This window comes from Euprymna scolopes, chromosome 41 (genome assembly GCF_053919585.1).
Source record: "Euprymna scolopes isolate OS-2025 chromosome 41, ASM5391958v1, whole genome shotgun sequence".
NCBI lineage: Eukaryota > Metazoa > Mollusca > Cephalopoda > Sepiida > Sepiolidae > Euprymna > Euprymna scolopes.
Window position 1 is genome coordinate 68,898,560 of NC_136522.1, and position 23,336 is coordinate 68,921,895.

The 23,336-nt window shown below is 33.7% G+C and overlaps 2 protein-coding genes across 29 annotated transcripts in view; both read left to right on the top strand.

The window, feature by feature from the left end:
- The window catches only part of LOC145266600 (splicing regulator ARVCF-like), a 494,180-nt gene that overhangs the window by 47,292 nt on the left and 423,552 nt on the right, over positions 1-23,336 (top strand). The gene's annotated exons all lie outside the window — the stretch shown is intronic.
- LOC145266693 (uncharacterized) overlaps positions 1-23,336 on the top strand; it is an 85,406-nt gene that overhangs the window by 40,897 nt on the left and 21,173 nt on the right. The window lies entirely within an intron of this gene.

Genomic DNA, 23,336 nt, shown 5'->3' on the forward strand with positions numbered 1-23,336 from the left:
ATATGTTTAAATATGATATTTTAATTTATACAGAATTCATATTTATTATTATAAAACCAATTTTCTATGGATTATTATATTGAGACTTTCATTATTTTAAAAGATTTTAAAATATTTCCATAACGCGTTTCAAGCTTTTATTCGCTATCTTCAGATATTCTTTTTAGTTAAAAGTTTGTTTTTTGGTGAGAGGGCTATGGAATTTTAATTTTTCAATTTTCATACATAACTAGAAGGTCGCTCAGCATTGCCTGGTCATAAAATATGTTTAAATATGATATTTTAATTTATACAGAATTCATATTTATTATTATAAAACCAATTTTCTATGAATTATTATATTGGACCCAATATCGATGCCTCCGTTCAGTCTCAAGAAACAATCGACACCCTTGTAAGGATAGCTGCGCATGTAATTGTGAGGCAAGGGTTGTACAATTTCCAAGTACACATCTTCTGAATTGACACTGCTTGAGCCCAGTGGCAAGGAGTGGCGCAAGACTGACATGAAACAATGGACAACACATACTGCACATGCTGTAATTCCCAAATGGTCAGTCATTTTAATACTGACCAGGCTCAATAGTATTAAACTTTGATGATCCGATGGGAACTTATGTCCACATGATTATGTCAGATTGTACTTGATGCATGCTAGAACCAGTGTGTCAACGTGATTGTGCCGTGTATATACAGGGTGACCCCTCCCCCAAATAAAAAACGGGCCCCAACTATAATTAGGCCTTGTTTCTTAGTGTTTTGTCCAAATGAAATGAAACTTTGGTCATAACTAGTTTATTATATTCAAAACATCACATCGAAATACTAGGGTCTTTGACCTTTTTTTTCTCCGTTGTCTGTAAAATGCTAAGAAAAACAATTGAATGTCCTGTTTTTTTTGTTTTTTTGTTTTTTTATTTTTTTTTTTGGGGGGGGTCACCCTCTATATATGATTTAAAGTGTAAAAAAAGAAAAACAAAAAAAAAAAACATAGCGCTCCAGCCTTAGTCGTTAAGTTTGAAAAGCGGTGTGTTAACGTGATTGTACTGAAGAGAAAAAAATAAAATAGATTGATAAAGGAGTCTTACTCCGAAATATATTTTTTTTTTAAAAATAAACACCTGTTTATTTTATAAAAAAATTTCGCATTGCAGTTTGGGCTTCAAATGTATTTATACATGTTTTATTCTTCAAATTTCACTCAACGCTTCTAACGTTATATACACAAAAATAACTACCCATATATATATATATATATATATATATAAGTTATAAAAAATATATATATATATATATATATATATAAGTTATAAAAAAAAATATATATATATATATATATATATATATATATATAAAAGTTATAAAAATATATATATATAAGTTATAAAAATATATATATATATATATATATATATATATATAAAAGTTATAAAAATATATATATATAAGTTATAAAAATATATATATATATATATATATATATATAAGTTATAAATATATATATATATATATATATATATAAGTTATAAATATATATATATATATATAAGTTATAAAAATATATATATATATATATATATAAGTTATAAATATATATATATATATAAGTTATAAAAATATATATATATATATATATATATATATATATAAGTTATAAAAATATATATATATATATATATATATATAAGTTATAAAAATATATATATATATATATATATATATAAGTTATAAAAATATATATATATATATATATATAAGTTATAAAAATATATATGGCAATTAAGCTACACAGAATATTCCGCGTTTCACCAACGCTAGGATTCGTTAGGCTTATATATATATATATATATATATATATGGTAGTGATTTAAAGTAAAAAGAAAAAAAAAAAAATGAACCAAAACGTAGCTTTCCAGCCTTAGTCGTTAAGTTTGAAAAGTTCGTTAGAAATTGTTATGATGTCTAAATTTGAGATGGTGAAAAATTCAGTATGATAGTAGATATATGTATATGTAAAGTTTTATATTTAACGTAAGTAAGTAATGTAACATTTCTATTAAAACTTTTCTCTTTCTACCTGCCCCCCCTCCTCCTCCTGTTTTCTCCTCCCTCTCTCCAAATCCCTCTCTTCTCCACCTAGCCCATTCCTCTCTAGCTGAAAACACAATTTTCCTTTACATGATAAATTTCTCATGGAATAAGTTGGCATTTTCTTTCCAAATTCTTGCATAATAACAATAACGCTGCAAAACGGGCCTTCCCTGACGAAAATTGGTTCAGCTAATCCCCGGGGAATGTGTGTTTCCTGAGTTTTTGATCAACAAAAGCCGATTAACAATATACCAACTTTATAAGTATTTGTTTTGTAGTATTTTCATTTTAGCTGGACATACCAACATACACACGGACATCTGCCCTTTATATAATAGACTAGAAGATTCACCCGGCATTGTCCAGTACCCTTAAATTCCTTTAAACAAAATGAAGTAAAGAAAAAAAAAAGAAAAAAAAAAAAAAACTGAGACGTGCATACGAGTATGTTTTTTCGAAACAATCCACTTCTTGTAAGTAAAAAAAAAAAAAAAAAAAATACTCGAGCTGAGATCGAAACCAAAACTTAGACAGTGGGTCAAGTACGATAACCATTAGGCCAGTTTGCCACGTCTTTAAAAAGGTGTTTTCAAACCTACTTATTCTTAACATAATATGAATTATCTATGCATGCGCAGACATAAAACAGTTGACACAGATAAAAATCCCCCCCCCCCAAGTACCAATTTTTCAATTTTGATCTCTCAGCAGGGCTCTTTTGTCTGGATAAAAATGGATTAAAAAGTTTTCCACGTATCTGAATACCTTATGTACCAAACTTTTATAGATATATACATTATATTTATGTTGTGTGTGTATATATAGATGTATATATAGTATGTTTATTTATACAAACATTATTGGCTACATATATGCATACATATTTCTGTAGTGTGTCTTTTAAGAGACACTACATCATCAGGTCAATTGTATTTGAGGCTAACTATTTATACTAAAGTTTTTTATTTTCTACCATTTCAGCCTGGCGTTGCCCAGGTGTTTGGAGGTGTATGTTGAGCAAAAAATAAAAATAAGTAAAATAAACGGTCAATTTTTTAAAAACTTTGACCCCTATTATGACCCCTTAACCTTTATTGTTTTGGGCTCAAATCAAGTTATTAAGTTAGATCCATGTCCAAGGAACCTATATCTAAAATTTCAAGTGTTTAGACCCAAAATTATCGGAGGAGTTTGGTAGAGTCCTCAAAGGTCAAATCGTTGAACTTTGATCCCTTAACAGCCAAATTTCTGGCCAAAAACCGATCACAAAGATTTTCCCAAATCTCAGTACCCTGTATATCAAATTTCGAGTCTGTAAACTAAAAATTGACAGAGTTATTGCATAGGGAAATGTACACAGACATACGGACATATGCATACACACATGTTCACTTTTATAGATACATAGATAGATTTAGCTAAAGAGGGTAAGTACTACAATGAATGGAAAAGTTCTGGAAGAGATGGGGGGAGGCGAGGGAGGTAAAGAGAGGATGTCTATAGGTTGGTCAGTTTAATGAATGTGCGTAATATTAAAGTTACAAACAACAACCTACATACCTGAGGACGGTCGAAGGTCAAACCAATCGAAACGTTGCACAAATAACACAATCAAAATGAGAACAATAGTTCAATCGATACGTATATATGTATTCTATATATAATACACACACACAAAGACACCAAGTGTAAATGTGCTAGAGAGCACAAAAAAAAAGGGGGAAATTTAATCAGATATACAATTTGACACTTCAATTCATTTAACGTCACTTTTTTCCCCCCTTGTTCAGATTCCAGACATTTTCTGACATTATGTCAGTTATCACAGATCAGATCAGATTTCTCCAAGTTTTTACTTTGTATGATCTTGTCTAATCACATGATTCGATGGCCAAACGTTTATTTAACCAAATGGACATGTAACGCAGCATAAAATAAACATGTTTTTACAATTTATTTCACCCCAAACAAGGCAGAGCCACTAAGTCGTAAGGAGATAATACTTAAGACCAGATTTGCAATGTAGGGAGTTGGGCAGCGAGATGTCTGTTCACATTACACTTGAACTTCTGCATGCCAGTACAATCAAGGAAGCGGCGGCCTGGAGGAAATTTTAAAATTTAGCTGTTATAGGTATAAAGTTATTTAAGTAGAAGACGTTACGGATTTAAAAAAAAAACAAAATTAAATAATAATTAAAAAAAAAAAAAAAAAAGATAATTAATTTTTGGTATCAAATTTTCCCTATTCCGATACCCTAAAAAGTTAAGAATTTTTTTTTTTATTCTGATTAATCGTCTCAACACTAATATATATATACACTGCCGGCAAAAAGAAAGTCAGCACTTGTAATTTTTTTTCAAAAACTGCAAATTTAAGCTAAATTTAATGTAACTGTTTAAAAAACCTCATTTGATTCGCCTTTTATTCCTCTGTGATTTTACCTATTCATATTTGACTTTTATTTGAAATATTCTAGTATTTACGTCAATTTTAAAAAAATAACTTCAAATTGAAGAGGCAAAAAGAAAGATCGCAGCAACAATTTCGTTTAAAACCAGCTTAAATTATCGCCCCTAAATCAGTTTTAAATATCTACCAACAGGCAACAAAGCATCTCTAATCATAATTGTTGTTGTTCCAGGTTATACAATGTAACGTTTAATCCATTTCTCTTAGCGATCGTCAAGAGCTCATTAATCTCCACCTTTCTGGTTTATCCAAGCAAGAAATCAGCTACAGATTGAAATGTGATGAGAAAACGGTACGAAAGACTGTGCAAAAGCACCAAAACACCGGCAGTGTTTGTGATGCCCCTAAATCTGGTCGTACTAGAGTTACTTCTAACAGGGGAGACAATGCTATCAAGATCTGCATCCTAAGAAACAGATTTGAAACGGCTCCTCAAATCCAACAACAGTGCAATCTTGTTAAAACGTGCTCTCTTTCTACTGTCAAGAACAGATGAAAGGAATTTAACTTATGAGGATATGTTGCAAGATGCAAACCAATGATTTCTGTAAAGAACAAAAAGCTCATGACTCTTCATATTGGTAAAAAGTGCTTTTTAGTGACGAAAGCAAGTTCAATAGGCTAGGCAGTAATGATAGGCAGTACGTCCGTCGGAGGAAACACAAAGAATTTAATCCTAGGTGCTCAGTTTCAATGATGCAAGGTGGTGGAGGTTCAGTTTTGGTGTGGGGCATTATTAGTACCAATGGTCCAGGGCCTATAGTTTGCTTGCAAGGTCGAATTAATTCGACCAAGTACATTAATATGTTGACTGAGCATTTTCTACCCAATTTTGGTCAGAATTTGGATGATAATCCCATCTTCATGCGGATAATGCTCCCATTCACACAGCTGGCAATGTCAAGAGGTTCCTTAAAGAGCATGATATTCTGTGTTTGGATTGGCCTGCACAATCTCCAGACCTCAATCCTATCGAAAATGTATGGCATTACATCAAGCAACAGCTACACAATGATAAAATTTCAAATTTGAAGAACTTTGGACAAAAATGAAAGAAAAGTGGGATACCCTTTCCCCGGAATATTGCTGCAGTCTAATTCAAGGAATTCCCAAAACATTGCAGGCTGTCAAATTACAGAAGGACTATGCTACTAAATATTAACTAGTTCATTGTGTTTATGTTGTATTTGTGTTGCATTGATGTCCTAAAGTTATATTTAAATAACTATTTTCCAATGAGCGGACTTTTTTTTTTTTTTACCTCCTCAATTTGAAGTTATTTATTGAAATTGACGTGAACAACTAGAATATTTCAATTAAAAGTCAAATATGAACAGGTAAAATTATAGAAGAATGAAAAGCCAATCAAATGAGGTATAGCTTGTTTAAAAACGGTTACATTAAATTTAGCTAAATTTGCAGTTTTGAAAAAATTACAAGTGTGGACTTTCTTTTTGCCACCTGTGTATGTATGTGTGTGTGTATATATATACTAGCGAGGGGGGGGGTCTTTTAAAATACGCTTAAATATGATATTTTAATTTGTCCAGATTTCATATATATTATTAGAGTTGTGATTTCAAAAGTAAAAAAGAAAAATATTTGGGTGCCATCGGCTAGAATTGAAACTGAAAGCAAAACTGTAGCATTCAGAGCTGGCGACGTTGCCACTGTACTAACATGACATGCATATGAACTGATTAAAAATTAGAAAATAAAGATGAATGTACAAAATGTATAACGATCTTTTTCAATTTTTATCCATTTTTGACCCCTTAAAAAACTATTTTAACCGTCTGTAAAAAAAAAAATCCAAAATCCCTAGCGCCACTCTGTGACTTTTAGTTTCGGAGGAGATAGTTTGAAAATATGGAGACGCAGATATATATATATATATATATATATGAAACATCATTTATTCACGACTCACACAGCAGCCGCCGAATAGCGTAATGGTTAGGAGCCTTGACTGTCGTACAGGCAGTCGGGTTTCAATTCTGGCTTGAGGTAGTTGCCTGTCTAGCCGCACTGATGAGCTGTGATACAGCGAAACAGTACTGTATGTGGATGACTATATATATATATAATCGAGATAAGACACTGATTAGAAATCAGATGAAAGATCCTGATAGTTGAAGTAATACTTTCAGGGCGGTCCTAGCCAAAAAGGAGAAGCTTAATCACAGGGATATATACAATGGAATGGTATATCCATTTAACATCTGATACACTGTGCCAACACCTAAAAAGGTTTTGGAATACATCTACGAAAACACACTCAACGCACCAACGAATACGGCTGCCCCGTATACCTTTCGGAAAATCAATAAGGAGCAACCACGCTTTTATTATATGGGACTACTGCCTTCTCCCCTGGATCAATACTCTGCCTACCTGGATTTATAACCCCGGAGGACATTGTACTTCTTCCGATAATGGACTGCCCAGGTTGCATCAAATTCCCTTTCCTATAATTATTTCCATATAATTATCATTCACCACTCAAAAAAACTATTTTCAATATTTGTGCTGAAAAGCAAAATAAGTGTCTATTCACAGCTGAACATTTTGCTAACCGCATTTCATTTCCTCTGATGATATGAGCCTTTATTGAAAATCCATGGATTAAGAAAATCAACATAACCCCTTCTATATATTCCTTCTGTCAAACAATAAATTCTTAATTCGAATATATGTGTCTATATGTTATTTTTTTCAGAATTTAAACACAACCACTTATATATATATATATATATATATATATATATATATATATATATACTTGTATATTTTGGCAACAAGTCATTATTTAGACACGTTTGATTGAACACATCGGAGTTATTGCTTTTTCCGATCTTTCTGGAAATCTTTTCCATTTGCCAGTAGGCATATTATATAGAATGGCGCACAAAAGTTGTTGTTCAGCGATAGAAAGCGCTTAAGAAAAAAATGATAATAATAATATGGCCGAACACCAACTTTTGGGCGCCATTCTATATAATATGCCTGCTGAAATTAAAAAGACCGCTCGGCAAATGAAAAAGATTTCCCGAAAGATCGGAAAAAGGAATAACTCCATCGTGTTCAGTCAGACGTGATATATATATATATATATATATATATATATATATATATATATATATATATAATATACTTCTGCGATAGAGGCATCTCTAGCAATAAACTAAGTTTCTCAAAGGGTAAGAAAATAAAGCCTGGGGGAAGGGTGGACCCCCTAGAATTGCACAGGTCCATATCTCATCCTTACAGAGAATAAGATACCTAAACAATAGCTGAGATTCTGCTAGTCTAATTTTAATATGATATATAATATATACTCTGCTGATTACCACTTAGCTTAGTTGAACATTTATCTGCAATTGTTCTACAAATCAGTAACAGAACTTATTATACAAAGCGAATCCAGACTCATTATTCTTGTTCATTTCCGGTGTCTCAAATTGGTTATTTTGTGGCAACAATATTCACCATTTACTCATCGCCCTCCAATCAACTGACCGCCATTTTGAAAGAAATAAAAAAAAAAAAAAGAAAAGAAAATGGAAACCTTCTTTTGGCTTTGTTTACAATGTTGATGGAAGTTATTACCTCTCTTTATTTTTCACTTTTCTTATTCTGCTATAGTTGGGGGATTGGGCATCCTACTGGATGCCAGACATTCACCTGCTATCTAACATTCCAACCGAGAGATCGTTTTAAGATCATAACCGTCCCTTTGCGTGTACTTTAAATGCAATTGTTCGTATCTCTCTTGCACTTGGTTCATCGGTTATATTTTCCAGGTAGTTTTTAAAAATCTAGTTTTACGAGTCCAGTTGCTCCCATAATTACTAGAATGATGGAAATCTTCCTAAGATTTCAGTTTCTTTTCATAAGATTTTGGTGTTTTATCTTTTCCCTCTGGGATCTGTGTAATCCAACATCATTCTCCAAAATCCAAAATCGTTAAAGGACTTGTCCTGCCTTGATAGAGTTCAAAATAGACTTCGTGGCCTCATAGGAGATGTCCTTTTCTCTTCGCTGCAACCTCTTTCTCACAGAAGAGATGTTGCGAGTTTGTCTCTCCTTTATTGTTATTTTCATAGAAAGTGTTCAACTGAGCTTCAGTCTATGGTTCCCCCTCGCCAAACTTTCACAAGAAACACTCGTCTAGCTGAAAACATTATCAATAATTCTCCCCACTTTTTACCTGTGCCTAAACCTAAACGTAGATTCTATGAATAAGGCTTCTTTCTTAGAACTGCACGCCTGTGGAATTGTCTTCCGTTTTCCTGCTTTCCAGCTGACTACAATATGGTTGTCTTCAAGTTCAACGTAAACAAGTTCTTGATGAGCCATTCTACTTGTTAACAAATTTACCGAATTTCCATTACTAACGATTACTTCATTGTCCAACTGACTATTGTACACTCTTAACCCTTATCCTCGAGTGGTCTTTGGACCTTGATAAGTAGTTATGCCTAAGTAAAAAAAAAAAATGTTGCTACTTTCTCCCGTTCATCTCGTATCACTGTCAGGTTTAATAGCTCCGTTTTCGAGGTACATAGTTGTAAGTCATATTGAATGGTGCATCACTTATTTCCAACTGTTCTTTCTGGTAAACATGTTCCCGGGATTTTCTGCTCATTCTGTCTTTTAAAAATGGATTTATCGTTCTATTAGGTGTAATCGCATTGACACACCAGTTCTCGTCAAATCACGGAAATTAAGCAACGTTGAGCCTGGTCAGTACCAAAATGGGTGACCAAGTGCTGTATGTGCTTTTCTGCTGATCTTATATGTATTGGATTAAAAAAAAATACTGCCTGTTTTCCAATGCTTAAAACGATTCCTTAATTATTTATTTATTTATTTATTTATTTTTTTTTTTGTTGGTTTTATTTTATTTAAAATTTAATTTTCCAATGCTAGCATTAATGATAAAATGATGAATATTTATTAATTTTAAATGCCCAGTAAAATTAACATCTATAGATCATTCCAAAAGTGTATTTTTTACGTTTGCGAAAATATAGGCTTGTAATACACGGTTTTTTTTTTTTTTTTTTTTTTATCGTAAGCTCGGCATTGTCCCTATTTACAATGCCTCCCCCACAGGACAGTTAGACACCAGGGTCGATTTTTTAATGTGGAGAAAAGGAACAAAAATTAAAATTGTCTCGGTCATGAAGGATTTCTCCTTCACCGAAAGAGAACAAGAAATTGAAGTGTAGCATCTGAAGAACAGATACTACACTTTGAGATATTTAATTTTTTATTCACAGGGGGAAAAAAAATACAATTGGGAAAATGAACAAAAAATTTAGGCACAAGGCCAACTCAAAAAGAAGGGGGGGTGAGGTTGGTTGGTTGGTTCATCTCGTCTCTATTGGAAATTTTAAAAGATTTCTCTCTCGGCCAGCATCTTTTATCATGGTTACCCTTTTAAAATTGCATTTATGTGTGTGTGGTCGGAGGGGGGGGGGTCTTCCTACTTGAACACAATTTTAAAACATTTTTGATTTATATCAAAAAATACAAAAAAGATAATATTAATAAAATTTCATTTGTGCTACACTTTCATCTTAACCCGAAGACCAAATCTGACAAATCGGTGTTGTTTCCAGTCAGTCTTGGGCCTCTCCTTGCTACTAGATCCAAGCAATGCTGATTCAAGAGAGGTGTGATTTGGATTACGCAACCCTTGCTTCAGTTACATACGCAGCTACCCTTACAGAGAGTATCCATTGTTTCTTGAGACAAAACGAAGGCACGGAAACAAACTTAAAATCCGTTGGATGTAAACCACCATGACTATCCGTTTCGTCAGGTGTCATTCGAAAAATTTATAAACTGTGACGTGTCTTGCATGACCAAAAAAATAAGTTTCGTATTTTTTTTTAGCTAAGGTCCACCGCCACAATTTTCTTTTAAATGACGACTTTTATAAGTTTTCTACTATGCTGAATACGAAAATCGCCTTGAAATTTTGCAGAAATAATTAGTTATCGAGATATAAAAAGTTGTATTATGCATTGTATTGTTTTGGCGGCCATCGTTTTTACGCGTGTGCACCATAAACAAATCAACGCGCGTAACAAAGATGGCGGCCAAAGAATACAATGCATAATACAACTTTTTATATCTCGATAACTAAGTACTTCTGCAAAATTTCAAGGCGATTTTCGTATTCAGCATGGCCGAAAACCTTTAAAAGTCGTCATTTAAAAGAAAATTGTGGAGGTGGACCTAATCTGAAAATTTACCAAATAAGTTTCGTAATTTCTATATCACCATCAGTTTCACGTTTCTGTTTTACATGCTGGCATGTGGTGGACGACTTTTAAAAATCGACTTCCAAACTAACCTATGTCAGACCAGGTCTTTATTAACCCCTCTTTCTCTCGAGTCCATCCGCGTCATCTCGTCTCCAGTTTCCACTATTGCTGTCTGAAGATACCGGCTTTGTGATCTAAAATGCACCAAACGTTGATGTTATTGTTTCTTTTCATCTTTCCCGTTGCAAAACTCAATCATGTTCTGCAAGGCCCAAAACAAAAATTTTCCAATTTATTTATTTATTTATCTGTGGACTGTTATCCTCATCTTCATAGTTGTTGTTTCACCATGTTTCGGCTAACTCATCCTCTGGCCTTCTTCAGGTGATTAACCATGACGGGATAGGAATGCTGAGTTTTGTAACTTTATCTTCAGTAATTACTGCTTTCCATAGTTGTTGTCTCGCCACATTTTTGGCCAACAAATCCTCTGACCTGTTGTTTGGCATAGTTTATTTGTCAAAGATGGTGATTGTGTATTGTCCAGTCAAAAAAAAAAAAAAAAAAAAAAAATCCACACGGGGTCGTTCTTTTTAACCTCGTATTTTGCATTTCATTTTCTCCGTGCTTCTAAAAAGTAAATTACTTCTCTTTTATACACATTTGCGCAGGAACAGGCGCCTCTCGCCACTGGGCTGGACAATACACAATCATCTTCGACAATTAGGCTGCCAAACGATACCATGACAAGTAAAAGAAAAAAAAAAAGTATTGTTTTTAAAAATATTCCCGATGAAGGCTTTGTTATAAGCTGAAAATCTGAAACTTTAAATAAATATTTGTTTATTTAAAAAAAAAAAAAAAAAAAAAAATCCGCACGTGGTCGTTCTTTTTAACCTCATGTTTTGAAGTTTTTCTCCGTGCTTCTAAAAAGTGGATTACTTCTTTTTGCGATATATATATATATATATATACTAGCATGGGTTCTCGGCGTTGCCCGGATATTTGGAGGTGTATGTTGAGCAAAAAAAAAAAGATCAATTTTTTAAAGACTTTGACCCCTATTATGACCCCTTAAAATTTATTGTTTTGGACTCAGATCAAGTTATTTAGATCCATGTCCAAGGAGCCTATATCTAAAATTTAAAGTGTTTAGACCCAAAATTGTCGGAGGAGTTTGGTAGAGTTCTCAAAGGTCAAATCGTTGAACTTTGACCCCTTAACAGCCAAATTTCTAGCCGAAAACGTATTACAAAGATTTTCCCAAATCTCAGCCTACAGACTCGAAATTTGGTATAAAGTATACCAGATTTTGAGTCTGTAGACATAAAATTGACAGAGTTATTGCGTAGAGAAATGTACACAGATACACACACAGACACGTTCACGTTTATAGATATATATGTATAATATGGTGGATTTTCTCATTAAAAAAAAAACGTGCGTGTGCTTTCAGTCCAGCAGGTGCCTTGTACACTTTCTCACCGATGCATTCATTTGTTGGTTCAAAATGTCTCGGGTGGACAACAGCTAACCCAGCTTTGCTCTGTGCTTTGAATCCACAATGACACACACAATCATAGTTTGGTGGAGCACTGTTTGGTGGGGTTTGTTCGTGGTTTGCTTTAAAATTTTCACGAACAGACGTATTCCCGTCGATTTTGATGTATGAAGTCCGCTACAACAATCAAGTTATTCAGAAATCCGCACAAATGATTTGTTTATAATGGTGAAGGCTTTGTGTAGAACTAATTAGAGTCTTTGGTACAACTGCTAACCTCAGCCGGTGCAATGGCTGCGACAAGGCAGAACAGGCAGTAGACCTCTCGGCTATTATGATGGCGCAAGGACAATTAGCGAAAATGGAGTTTTGCTAAAAAAAAAAAAAAAAAAAAAAGTTTGATTTATAACAAGGAGATAATTATTCTCTGAAAATTTGGAAAATCTTAGGCTAATTTAGTAAAACTCAATTGTCTTCGAGAACTGTTTTCATTAATAATTAATTTTCTATCTCATCGTTTTTCGTAATTTCTGGATATGTTAATTACTGTGACATGACAATTAAGTAGATAACCATTGGTTTAACTTGAAAATCAATATTTCGATATTCGAATTTCACTGTTATAACGAAGTTGTGAAAGTTCTTTACACTTGTGCGTGTGTTTGCTTCGATCTTTTTAAGATCTTGGATTGATTTGTCATTTCTGAAAAAAAAAAAAAAAAAATGCAAGTCTGCACCTGACCAAGTTTATTTTTGTATTTTATTTTTTTAAAAAAATTTTTTATTTTAATTTTTTTTTTTTTTTTTTTTCATATGGTAGCCAACAACAACAACAACGTCTTTTATTTACATCTAAAAAGATGTCGGCCTGGGTGGGGGTTAATATTTATGATCATCTCTCTCTCTCTCTCTCTCTCAAGCGAATAAAATTCAATAGAAAAATTGCAAATCCATTCTTGCTTGATGAGTCATGAAAGCTGGAGAAGAGGGTGGAGGCGGGAGTAACTATCTATCTTTCTCCCTCCCTCCCTCTGTCTCTCCCTCTCTGAATAGGACTAGGCTGGGGTAAGGAAACTGCAGAAAAAGACTTTGCATGAAAATTAGGCTCTTTGTGTCAACAAATCTGACCTCATTTTTTCGTCTCTCAGTACGTGTGTTCAAAGGAATTTCATGTTTTGATATTCTCTTTGTAGCTCTTTCTTTTCCTGTTATATATATAATCAGTTTTTTTTTTAATTCTTTTTTATGAAGTACGCCTTAGATATGTTTCGTTGAATAGCGGAAGACACTAAACAACTATTCAGAGGCACATATGTTCATCGAAAAACTAAACATTTTTTTATCTATAAAATGAAAAAGGATTTGGTCAAAAAGATTAAAAGAATAGATTTTTAAAGTATAATAATTAGGGCTAGGACAAGAGCATAATCTTTACATTATTCTAACTCGAGTGTGTATCCGTTGATATATTGTATGCTTTTGTATAGAGTAGTATGGTTCTTGGTTGATTAACCGTGTCTGTGTCGGATATATACTCGAGTCAAAACAATGATAAGAATATGCTGTTGTCATAGTCCTAGTTATTAATTTCAAGCTTATGAGGGATTTTTGGAGCATGAAAACTGTTTTTTTTTTTTGTTTTTTTTGTGTGTGTATATATATATATATATATATATATCTCATATGAACATGTGTGTTTGTCTGTGTGTGTGTACATTTCCCTACGCAATAACTCTGTCAATTTTCAGTCTACAGACTCGAAATTTTATATACAGGGTACTGAGATTTGGGAAAATCTTTGTAATCCGTTTTCGGCCAGAAATTTGGCTGTTATGGTGTCAAAGTTCAACGATTTGACCTTTGAGAACTCTGCCAAACTCCTCCGACAATTTTGGGTTTAAACACTTTAAATTTTAGATATAGGTTCCTTGGACATGGATCTAACTTAATAACTTGATCTGAGCCCAAAACAAATGTTATGGGGTCATAGTAGGGGTCAAAGTGAAAAAAATTTACCTTTTTTTTTTTTTTTTTTTTTTTGCTCAACATACACCTCCAAACACCCGGGCAACACCAGGCTGAAATGCTAGTATATATATAAAGTGGTTCACTTGTTATTAAATACGTTAATTAACAAGATGTTTCTGATTCTCTCTTTTCTGAGCTTGAGAACGTGGTGCAATGGGGAAAAAGGTGGCTGGTTAAGTTTAATGCATCGAAAACCCAGTTTCACTCCTTTCATCATAATCCCGCTGACCCCCATCGCACTCTAATTGAAATGAATAGCTTTCGTCTTGGGGAAGCACCATATCTTGACAAACTTCTGAGACTGACCTTCACTCCTGGAACACATACATCAAATATGTTGCCAAGATCGCTGAAAAAATCGTTGCATCACTCTACCACTCTAGTAGGTATCTCACTGCCGATGCATTCCTCTATCGGTTTAAGAGTCAGGTATACCCTAAAATATGGTACCATTGCCGCATCTGGGCAGGAGCTGCTTTGATAGAGTTCAAAACCAGCTTCGAAACCTAGTAGGTGACGCCATTTTCTCTTCCCTGCAACCTCTTTTCCACAGAAGCGTCACTGCGAGCCTATCTCTACTCTATCATTAGTTTCAGGACTAGTGCGCGATTGAACTCCAATCTATGGTTCTCCCCTTTCACAAAAACGCTAAACTAGCTACAACCACTATATACGATTTCCTCCACTCTCTATCTGTGCCTTAATCTAAACGCAGATTCCATGAACAAAGCTTCTTTCCCAGAACTGCTCACTTGTGGAACACTGTTCCACTGGCCTGCTTCCTGCTTGAATACAACATGGTAACCTTTAAATATAATGTAAACAAATTCTTGTTGAGCCGTCCCCATAATCAAATTCTACCCAATTTACACCATTAACGACTACACTTCCAACCTACAGTAATTCAGTAACACTTATCCTTGAGTGGCCTTCGGGCCTTGATAAGTAGTGACTCCCAAGTAAAAAAAAAAAAAAATTCACAATTATAGGCATTTAAGGAGGTTATTATTAAAATTTATTTTATTGATGTTTCGTTTTGATTAATGTTTCTAATATTTTGAGTTTACTAGTGTTGTCTACTAATATCTATATATCTATAAAAGTGAACGTGTGTGTGTGTGTCTGCGTACATTTCCCTATGCAATAAATCTGTCAATTTTTAGTCTACAAACTCGAAATTTGATATATAGGGTACTGAGATTTGGGAAAATCTGTGATCGATTTTCGGCCAGAAATTTGGCTGTTAAAAGGTCAAAGTTCAACGATTTGACCCTTGAGAACTCCACCAAACTCTTCCGACAATTTTTGGTCTAAACACTTTAAATTTTAGATATAAGCTCCTTGGACATGGATCTAACTTGATTTGATTTGAGCCCAAAACAAATTTTAAGGGGTCATAATAGGGGTCCAAGTTTTAAAAAAAATTGACCTTTTTTTTTTTTTTTTGTCACCTCCAAAACACCCGGGCAACGCCGGGCGCCCATGCTAGTAATATATATATATATATATACACACACACACACACACACACTTATTGTCCTATCCTCCTGGTGTTGTCATGAGTGAACTCATTTCCAAGCGTAAAGTTGGATTGTGTAGACAGCACTAATTTATAAAGGTTTGTTCGTCCGTGGGAACATGACCAATTCTAACGTTTTTCACAATGGGTAGTCACGATCGGTGCAATCGATTGTGAACTTGTAGTCTTTATGCGTTCCTTGTTTCATGCTCGCCCCAAGTTTTCCTCCGGATGAACGTGCCACGGTAAATTTGTTGTTAGGGATTTTGCGAAGAATGGGTAACTCAAGATCACAAGGAAGAAAGACTCTTCGGTTGTTTATTCTGAGATGAAAGGAAGTATTAGTAGCTGTGGTTATCTATAAAAGTGAACGTGTCTGTCTGTCTGTCGGTGGGTGTGTGGGGAGAATTGTGTGTGTGTCTGCGTACGTTTCCCTACGCAATAACTCTGTCAACTTTAAGTCTACAGACTCGAAATTTGATATACAGGGTAGTGAGATTTGGCAAAATCTTTGTAATCCATTTCCGGCCAGAAATTTGGCTGTTAAGGGGTCAAAGTTCAACGATTTGATCTTTGAAAACTCTACCGAACTCCTCCGCCAATTTTGAGTATAAAAAAAATGGAAATTTTAGATATAGGTTCCTTGGACATGGATCTAACTTTACATTTATTGTTTTGGGCTCAAATCAAGTTATTAAGGGGTCATAATAGGGGGCAAATTAAAAAAAATTTGACCTCTGCGGTCTCTACCAAATTACTCAGTTTCTGGTCTAAACATTTGAAATTTTACATAAAGGGTATTCAGAGATGGGGAAAGCTTTTTAATCGGTTTGGGTCGAATTTTTATTTGCATGTCTGCCTAAAACTTTCGACAGGTGACGGATTTTTACAAGATCAGTATTGTTTTGAAGTTCGACCTTTCAGACAACAAATATAAAAAAATTGGCTAAAAATAGTTTTCATCTTCAACTAGACACTTTTCTACGGGGGAGGGTCGCTTTTTTCACCAATATTTTCGAAAGCCATCCTTTCTTTTTAATTGTCTAGCCTTAATTTAAACCTATGTCACTTCTGGTTTAGCGGTGGTCGTAAAAGCAAAACGTCAGTTTTTTTTTCCCGTGTTTTTCCTCCTTTGCTGCACGGGTTCGAGCCTGCCTTCCTTCTACCACTTTTTTTTTTTTGCTCAACATACACCTCCAAACACCCGAGCAATGCCGGGCTGAAATGCTAGTGTATATATATATATATATATATATATATATATCAAGCCCCTTTAAGAATACTTAAGGATGGACACTGTCTGTGGAATTATAATTGTTAAAATATTTTGAACTCCTAATGAGGGTTTGACACCAATGATTTCAACAATCGTTTTTATAACCACAAATTATAATAATCAACCAATCAGAAGCTTCAAAAGTTATTATTAAAAATGCCGAATTTTTGGATTCAATCAGTTCGCCGTCGACTCTGTCTTGAAACGACTCAAGATTGGGACTACATTGATTCTTCGCCGCCATCTTCGTTACTAGCAATTACTTAACACTCAAAATCGTGACTGCATTGATTTACTGCCACCATCTTTGTTCAACATAATATCCCAACACTTAACAATAACTAAGGCCGTTAACTAGTGTCTATGCAATGTCCACGACTTCCGCCCATGCGAACATTAAATTACCTAATATACTTGCCTGAAAAGAATGTGAAAAAAAACGTGACGTCTTTGCTGTTGTGCCCATCGCCAAACTGGAAGTGACGAATGTTTAAATTAGGGCTAGTCATTGTGTGCATGGTTCCCCAGTTCAATACAAAACACCTGATGAAGACCGGAGGGCAAAACGGCCGAAACGTTGTGACTATAACAACCAAGATGAGAAAGTCAGTCTGACAATCTCAATAAATTAAGGCTAGTCAATCGAAAAGAGGGGATGACTTTCGAAAATATCGGCGAAAAAAAGCGACCCCCTCCTTGTAAAAAAAGTGCCCAGTTGAGGGTGAAGGAATTAATGTTTTTAACTAATTTTTCGATATTTGTCATCCGAAAGGTGGAGCTTCAAAAGGATACTGATCTCTTGAAAATCTGTCACCTCTGTCGAAAGTTTTAGGCATACATACATACATACATACATACATACATTTAAACAGACGGATGAGATTTATATTATAGAAAGACAAAATGTATGTATGTTTGTATGTTTCGCAAAAACTTTCGACAGTATCGTTTTAAAGCTCGACCTTTTGGATGAGAAATATCAAAAAATTGGCCAAAAACATTAATTCCTTCACCCTCTCAACTGGACAGTTTTCTACAAGGAGGGTTCGGTTTTTTTTTTTTTTTTTTTTTTTTTTTTTTTTTTTTGTTTTTTTGCGTCGCCATTTTTGCAAGTTATCGTATTGGTTGGATTGACTTTGCTTAATTTCAACGTTCCGAACTTCCGGTCGGACGATGGAGACATCGGCAAACACGTCATGCTCCCCCATCTACCATTTTTAACCCCTCCCCACCTCTGGGTTCCTTAATTGACCCAAACAACGCCGGAGAACCTTGCTGCTATACCACTTTTAATCCCCCTCCCCCGGTGGGCCTTACTACACTTCCACACACCCGGGCAACGCCGAGGTCCCCCGCTAGTTTTATAATAAAGGTAAAACCAGAACGAAATAAGATCTAAATAGTAACCCTACCCTAAACCTAAACCTACCCTAACCCTAACCCTAACCCTACCTAACCGTTAATTGCTATTTATTTTTGTACTTTGATATTCAAATATAAAATTATATTTGATAAAAAAAACAAAAAGAAAAAACGATTTCCGAAATGGTTATTTCAGTTATTAGTCACGACCTTAATCAAATCTACGGGCACACAGGTGCACAAAAACAAAAAAAAAACAACAAAGTCGGATTCAAAGTGTAACGTATTATCTATTTTATTGCTGCTAATTTGCAATTTCTCAGAAAAATAAACTCCCCTACCCCTTACAAAAATTTGAGAGGGTGTACGATAAAAACTAAAATAGAATAATTTTTTTTCTTCAATCTTTTATATGTGGTAAAAATTGTAATGCGTATTTAATTTTTCACTTTTATAATAAAAATTTCATGGGTGGGGGGAGGTTATGTAGAAAAAATAAATTCAAGTTCAAAATCAATACAAATATTTCAAGAAAATTACTAAAAAACATTTTTAATTGAATGAAATCCCGATTCTAAAAAACATGTTGAAGAATTAGGTGCCTGAAAAATAGTCTTTCTGTTACTCGTACCTTTTGAATATTGAAAAAAAATTTTTTATGAAGTGATAAGTTTTCACATCACGTCTCTTAAGCTGAAAATTTCGTATTGAGAGGTCCACTATCTATGTGTGTGTGTGTATGTGTATATATATATATATATAGGAACATTGTGTGTAAGTTTTTTACCTATGGACTCTGAAATGGCTGGGCCGATTTGTTTTGTTTTTTTTCACACGAAGGTACTTGATGTGTCTGGGAGTGTTCTTACGTAGGTTTTGTATCAGAATGTTTCTGAAAAGTATCGAAAATCAATAATCGGAAAATTTGATTAACGGAGACAGTTTTTGAGGATGTGTGCGATGGTCTGCACATCGCCACTGCAGGGACATCGAGCATCCTCTACATAGCCCTATTTATGCAGGTCGTCTCGTGTCTTAGCAATCTACACTCGGGGCCCCGTTGAATATTACCCACTCTTTCCAATGAAATTACACAGCCTGCTGGGAGATTTTCTTTCAGTGTCTGAAGGGTATGGTTGTTGTCTTTAACAAACTCATTCCACTAATGCAGGCGGAAGGACACTGGTGTTGTTCGTCTTGCGAATGGTAGTCCATGCAACACTTCTTGATGTCCATATAGGAAATGGCGTTTGTCATTATTCTGCTTGTCACGCTCTGCTTTCATTGTCACATCTTGAAAAATTTGCGTCGAAGTGATAACTGACCGCCTGTAGATGGCAGGTTGGTCAGTTTTGGGTTGTGACCAAGTAATAAACATCGGTCTTCTTACACGTGTGCTCTCCTGCTCAAAACATTACCGACTCCAATGTTGTTTTCATAGATTTCTTCTTTTGGCCATTCTGTTATCTCTCACATTGGTGGTTATCGAAGGGGATGCACATGGGGTCACAAGTAAAAAAGAAATAAAATAAAACAGAAACACAAGCTTCAACACATTCTATAAATATCAATTGCACTCTGGGTGTGTGTGTGACACAATCGATCCTCTACACGCGAATGTCCACATCTACATTCTGTCGAGGCCACGTTTGTCAGTTGATGTTAGCTCCTCTAAATCCGGTCCAAGCCATGATTTGTATCCAACTGTCTAAGAACTATTGTTAGTCACCACAAATCAAAATTGCCTATAAACTGTCCCCAACTGTCACAAACCCAAAACTGTTTGTAAATTGTCACCAACAGTCGCAAACCCAAGACTGTCCATGAACTGCCCCTGACTGTTGTAAACTCTCATACATCTCATTGCCACCCCTAAAGCTAACTCTAAAATATCCTGCCCGATACTTTGTTTCTGCTACACATTGATTAACAATCCTATTTTAGCTTTCTTTTGTGTTCCTTGGTGAACAACTTATTTTCTCCCCCTTTTTTTTCTTACTTCCTAACATATGGGGAGGATATCAATAGTATCACACCATAAAAAAAAAAATTTCGGCTAAATATATTTTTTTTTATGTATTTATTTAAAATAGTACTGTTTAAATCATAGGATGACATTTGATTTTGGAAGAGTTCATTTTAAAATTGGTAAAGTCGGTTTTTTTTTTGTTTTTTTCTACTGTCGGCGATGTTGATTTTAAAATGTGTGTGAAAGGTGATAACGTTCGTACGAACATGATAGTGTAATCATTGTCACTACTTCCTCCGGTAGATTGTTACACAATAGAAACACAAGAAACATTCTTCATCCTATTAAGTCGAAAGCGACAATGTTACATCTGTGTGAACCCATGGCAATTGTGATTTGGGGCTAGCATTAAGAACTCGTCGAAAGATTTAAATTCTTGCAGATTTTTTTTTTTTATATCGATCAGTATTTTTTTTTATATCGATCAGTATTTTTTTTTATATCGATCAGTATTTTTTTTTTTATATCGATCAGTATTTTTTTTTATATCGATCAGTATTTTTTTATATCGATCAGTATTTTTTTATATCGATCAGTATTTTTTTATATCGATCAGTATTTTTTTATATCGATCAGTATTTTTTTATATCGATCAGTATTTTTTTTTTATATCGATCAGTATTTTTTTTTATATTGATCAGTATTTTTTTTTTATATCGATCAGTATTTTTTTTTTATATCGATCAGTATTTTTTTTATATCGATCAGTATTTTTTTTTATATCGATCAGTATTTTTTTTATATCGATCAGTATTTTTTTTTATATCGATCAGTATTTTTTTATATCGATCAGTATTTTTTTATATCGATCAGTATTTTTTTTTTATATCGATCAGTATTTTTTTTTATCGATCAGTATTTTTTTTTATCGATCAGTATTTTTTTTTATCGATCAGTATTTTTTTTTATCGATCAGTATTTTTTTTATCGATCAGTATTTTTTTTATATCGATCAGTATTTTTTTTATATCGATCAGTATTTTTTTATATCGATCAGTATTTTTTTTTATCGATCAGTATTTTTTTTTTATCGATCAGTATTTTTTTTTTATCGATCAGTATTTTTTTTTTATCGATCAGTATTTTTTTTATATCGATCAGTATTTTTTTTTATCGATCAGTATTTTTTTTTATCGATCAGTATTTTTTTTATATCGATCAGTATTTTTTTTTTATCGATCAGTATTTTTTTTATATCGATCAGTATTTTTTTTTATCGATCAGTATTTTTTTTATCGATCAGTATTTTTTTTTATCGATCAGTATTTTTTTTTATCGATCAGTATTTTTTTTTATCGATCAGTATTTTTTTTATATCGATCAGTATTTTTTTTATATCGATCAGTATTTTTTTTTTATCGATCAGTATTTTTTTTTATCGATCAGTATTTTTTTTATCGATCAGTATTTTTTTTTATCGATCAGTATTTTTTTTATATCGATCAGTATTTTTTTTTATCGATCAGTATTTTTTTATATCGATCAGTATTTTTTTTATATCGATCAGTATTTTTTTTTTATCGATCAGTATTTTTTTTTTATATCGATCAGCATTTTGTTTGTCATGATTCATTCGATATCTTGTTTTAATGCTGTGAAACAATCAATCAATCAGTTATTTAACTTAAAAATCGATTCCTAATTAATATTATTTGAATTCTTAGAACTACTGTTCGCATCTTAAGTGTTATTTTCACAACGTTTCGATCGATGTAACCTCAGACCTTCTTCAGGTGTATCTTGTCAAACTCTGGTACCCTTCTGTCAAACTCTAGTATCCGTATGGAATTTCAAACGGAACCTTTTATTTGATCCATAAGGATAGCATGCTCTCGTTCTGTCAGCCATGACTAATTAGAAGTTCTAAGTTATTCACAATTGTGTATTTTGAGTGTCGCCTGCACTGAGAATTGAACCTTCATCCTCCAGAAGAGTGTAACTTTACAACTGAATTTAACCAAGTACTTTATCCACTACGCTATGAGTTCTTGCGATGAGAACAGTAGTCTGAAGAATCCAAATGTTATGAATAATCAATCCTCATCTCAAAAATTCAGAAATCAATTCCTAATCGTAGTGTATTTTGGAGTTAACCTTGTTACACAAGATCATTCGTATGGAATTTGGTCAAGGTTGGAGAGTCTGCCTTAGCAAGCAGCCTCTGCCCTCACCTCAAATTTATTCCGGTAATCACTGTTAAGAATGGTTATGGAATTCAGTTCAAATACAATTAGAATAGTATCTTCTTTTTTTTTTTTTTTTTTTTTTTAATAGAGTAGTGCGGGGGGGGGCTCTGTTGGAATGTCGGCGTTGAGGGGAAAGAAGAATCCATTTTTTGTGATTGATCTGAGGGATGCTATGTCATTGAGTGCAACAAAATTTAAAATTTTAAAATCTTTGCTAATTTTCAGACCAAATAACATGGAAATAATTCTAATGACAAAATGAAAAAAAAAAAAAAAATGAAAAATGTTTCCGTTGGAATACACATTGCTTCTTTTTTTTTTTTTTTTTTACCACAGCACCAAAATCAAGAGTCTGCGCTATTTCTTAAATGCCCTTCTTTGATTGTCATCTGTTGATTGTGGTATAGTGCTGATCCTGTGCATGCTGATCCTGTGCAGTTCTAGGTGGTCCATCCTCCTAGGCTAATACCTTCTCAAAGAGAGATAGGGGTTTAGAAATGGAAACGGCACTAACCCTATGTGGGTTTAACTGGATTCTTCCGAAGAAGGAAGTTCCATGGGAATATGAAATTCACAAGTGGTCCCCAGTCGCAT